This window comes from Entelurus aequoreus, linkage group LG23 (genome assembly GCF_033978785.1).
Source record: "Entelurus aequoreus isolate RoL-2023_Sb linkage group LG23, RoL_Eaeq_v1.1, whole genome shotgun sequence".
Taxonomy (NCBI): Eukaryota; Metazoa; Chordata; class Actinopteri; order Syngnathiformes; family Syngnathidae; genus Entelurus; species Entelurus aequoreus.
In genome coordinates, this window is record NC_084753.1 from 1,913,843 (window position 1) to 1,918,687 (window position 4,845).

Consider the following 4,845-nt stretch of genomic DNA (forward strand, 5'->3'; position numbering starts at 1 on the left):
TAACTCAGTTACCGTTACTACATGATGCGTTACTGCGTTATTTTACGTTATTCTTTATGTAGTATCGGCTAGAAACTGAGAAGATCCGAGTGTGTTTTACTGGAGAGCTGCAGAAGAGGCACGAGACAAGAGGCGCACTCTGTGTGTCTGGTGTGGGTGTGGGGAGGGGGGGCGTGTCTGTGTTTACTAACAAGTAGCCGAGTTTCTTAACATGGGGATATTCTCACTACTTTTCTTTTGTCGAGCACAGACAAAAGAACATTTTAGTTAAAAATGTAAGTTGTGTCTTGGATCAAATATCCTATCTACTGCCCAAAGCAGCAATTCCAATCTGCTGAAACAGCTACAAAAGCAACATGTTTCGACGAAGGTAGTAAAGACATACACCACACAAACAATGTGGTCTACATACAACACACAAACAATGTGGTCTACATACAACACACAAACAATGTGGTCTACATACGACACACAAACAATGTGGTCTACATACGACACACAAACAATGTGGTCTACATACAACACACAAACAATGTGGTCTACATACAACACACAAACAATGTGGTCTACATACAACACACAAACAATGTGGTCTACATACAACACACAAACAATGTGGTCTACATACAACACACAAACAATGTGGTCTACATACAACACACAAACTATGTGGTCTACATACAACACACAAACTATGTGGTCTACATACAACACACAAACAATGTGGTCTACATACAACACACAAACAATGTGGTCTACATAGAACACACAAACAATGTGGTCTACATAGAACACACAAACAATGTGGTCTACATACAACACACAAACAATGTGGTCTACATACAACACACAAACTATGTGGTCTACATACAACACACAAACAATGTGGTCTACATACAACACACAAACAATGTGGTCTACATACAACACACAAAGACAAAGATATGTTTCAAAGGGCACATTTATTTCAGGCCAGAAAAAATTGAGAAAACTATTTTAAATAGCTGCAACATAATGGCACTTTAACTTTAACTTTAAGTAGATAGTATCTTTGATCCAAGACACAACTTACATTTAACTAAAATGTTATTTTCTTGGTGTTCGACAAAAGAAAAGTATTGAGAATGTCTCCATGTTAAGAAACTCGACTTCTGGCTTCGCCATGATGTCTTGTTAGTTGTTATGAGAGTAGCGTATGTGTGTGTGTGTGTGTGTGTGTGGCCCTTTAAGATATGACAGCATGTGAGGGGAGTGACGTCAGTGAGTGAGTGGGCGAGAGAGGTGAGGGAGCGGCGACAGTGAGTGTGTGTAGGTGCTCTAGCTTGGTGGATGGCTGCGTGCAATAAAGTCACAAAGTTGCAACAAACCGCCGGGCTCGTCATTCACCCTCAGCTGTAAAGACCCTCTTCCGGGTAAAGTGAAGGTTGTTAGCCCCGAAGTACGGCTCTGGAGGAACGTCTCCCCTGCGGGGAGGCGTGCTTTCCCCCCGCCCACAGAAAGCACACCTCTTCTTTTCCACCGCAGCGCTCCAATAAAACACACTCAGATCTTCTGTTTCTAGCCGATACTACATAAAAATAACGTAAAATAACGCAGTAACGCATCATGCAGTAACGGTAACTGAGTTACTGCATATTAAAAATAACGCGTTAGATTACTAGTTACCGCCGAAACTAACGGTGTTACAGTAACGCGTTAGTCCCAACACTGGACGCCAGGGTGTATCTTTTTTCGCTCTGACCGTAACTTAGGTACAAGCTGGCTCATTGGATTCCACACTTTCTCCTTTTTCTATTGTGGATCACGGATTTGTATTTTAAACCACCTCGGATACTATATCCTCTTGAAAATGAGAGTCGAGAACGCGAAATGGACATTCACAGTGACTTTTATCTCCACGACAATACATCGGTGAAGCACTTTAGCTTCGGAACTAACGTGATAGCATCGTGCTTAAAGGCCTACTGAAAGCCACTACTAGCGACCACGCAGTCTGATAGTTTATATATCAATGATGAAATCTTAACATTATAACACATGCCAATACGGCCGGGTTAACTTATAAAGTGACATTTTAAATTTGCCGCTAAACTTCCGGTTCGAAACGCCTCTGAGGATGACGTACGCGCGTGACATAGCCCGGGGAACACGGGTATGCCTTCCACATTGAAGCCAATACGAAAAAGCTCTGTTTTCATTTCATAATTCCACAGTATTCTGGACATCTGTGTTCGTGAATCTGTTTCAATCATGTTCATTGCATTATGGAGAAAGAAGCTGAGCAAGCAAAGAAGAAAGTTGTCGGTGCGAAATGGACGTATTTTTCGAACGTAGTCAGCAACAACAGTACACAGCCGGCGCTTCTTTGTTTACATTCCCGAAAGATGCAGTCAAGATGGAAGAACTCGGATAACAGAGACTCTAACCAGGAGGACTTTTGACTTCGATACACAGACGCCTGTAGAGAACTGGGACAACACAGACTCTTACCAGGATTACTTTGATTTGGATGACAAAGACGCAGACATGCTACCGTGAGTATGCAGCTTTGGCTTCTAAACATTTGATCGCTTGACCGTATGTGCGCAACTTTTTTTTGCGTGTGTACGTAACTTTTTTAAAATATATAAGCTTTATGAACCTTGGGTTAGGTGAACGGTCTTTTGGGCTGAGTGATTGTGTGTGTTGATCAGGTGTTTGAATTGTATTGGCGTGTTCTATGGAGCTAGGAGCTAGCATAGGAGCTAGGAGTTAGCATAACAAAGACGTAGGTGTTTTTATGCAGGATTAATTTGTGTCATATTAAATATAAGCCTGGTTGTGTTGTGGCTAATAGAGTAAATATATGTCTTGTGTTTATTTACTGTTTTAGTCATTCCCAGCTGAATATCAGGTACCGTGAGTGTGCAGCCTTGGCTGCTAAACATTTGATAGCTTGACCGTACGTGCGCGTCACGTACGTAACTTTTTAAAAATATATGAGCTTTATGAACCTTGGGTTAGGTGAACGGTCTTTTGGGCTGAGTGATTGTGTGTGTTGATCAGGTGTTTGAATTGTATTGGCGTGTTCTATGGAGCTAGGAGCTAGCATAGGAGCTAGGAGCTAGCATAACAAACACGCAGGTGTTTTTATGCAGGATTAATTTGTGGCATATTAAATATAAGCCTGGTTGTGTTGTGGCTAATAGAGTATATATATGTCTTGTGTTTATTTACTGTTGTAGTCATTCCCAGCTGAATATCAGGTCACCCCCGGCTCTCACAGCATCTTCCCTATCTGAATAGCTTCAACTCCCCACTAGTCCTTCACTTGCACTTTACTCATCCACAAATCTTTCATCCTCGCTCAAATTAATGGGGAAATTGTCGCTTTCTCGGTCCGAATCTCTCTCACTTCATGCGGCCATCATTGTAAACAATAGGGAACTTTGCGTATATGTTCAACTGACTACGTCACGCTACTTTCGGTAGGGGCAAGCCTTTTTTTTTTATCAGATACCAAAAGTTGCAATCTTTATCGTCGTTGTTCTATACTAAATCCTTTCAGCAAAAATATGGCAATATCGCGAAATGATCAAGTATGACACATAGAATAGATCTGCTATCCCCGTTTAAATAAAAAAAAATCATTTCAGTAGGCCTTTAACTGCGGATAGAAACAGAAGAAACATGCCCCTGACTGGAAGGATAGACAGATGATCAACAATACTATTATTACTTCTACTATCAGGAGACACCGAACCAAACCCTGGACCTGTAAATACACGGTTAATGCTGTCCAGCCTGGCGAAGCCTAGCAATGCTGTTCCTAACGACGCCATTGAAGCTAACTTAGCTACGGGACCTCGACAGAGCTATGCTAAAAACATTAGCTCTCCACCTACGCCAGCCCTCATCTGCTCATCACGACCCGTGCTCACCTGCGTTCCAGCGATCGACGGCGCGACGAAGGACTTCACCCGATCATCGGTGCGGTCGGCGGCTAGCGTCGGATAGCGCGTCTGCGGTCGGCGGCTAGCGTCGGATAGCGCGTCTGCTATCCAACTCAAAGTCCTCCTGGTTGTGTTGCTGCAGCCAGCCGCTAATACACCGATCCCACCTACAGCTTTCTTCTTTGCTGTCTCCATTGTTAATTGAACAAATTGCAAAATATAAACTATCAGACTGTGTGGTCGGTAGTAGTGGCTTTCAGTAGGCCTTTAAAAACCCTAGTTTGCGATCTGAAAAAAAGTCTACCATGACCGACAGACTTCCGCAAGAGACAATGACTTCGGATCTGTTTGTTTTTTTCTCTCCTAACTTATTCATCCTGGCTGCTAACAGAAGCGACAGATTGGACAATTATCATATCGTAGCCTAATTTTTTTATTTTTTTTTCTATTGGAAATATCCGCCCTGGTTCCAAATGGTTTCTGTTGGCCCTTGTACAGAACAAACCAAACCATCTGGGTTTTATATTGAAACACTTGGTGTGCCACAATGCACAAAAGCACTTTTCCCTAACCCAGTCGTTGAATTTCAAACTGTGTCAACGAGTTAGTCAAATGTTGCGGATGCAAAAAAACAAACAAAACATCTATCTGTAGAACTTGGCATGTGTGCAGACTGCTACCCGCCAATACTGATTCAATTAGGGTTGTCCCAAAACCAATATTTAGACACTGGTAACTAATTGCCATCGTAAATCTGGTTAATTACCATGGATTTTAAATACACACTGCACAGAATAAACTTGTATGACCCAATCCAAACAACCTTCCCCACTCATGGTGCAAACAGCAACCAACGCAGAAAGTCAGCGTGAATAGTCACACATAACACAACCTGCTCACTGAACTTTGTGGA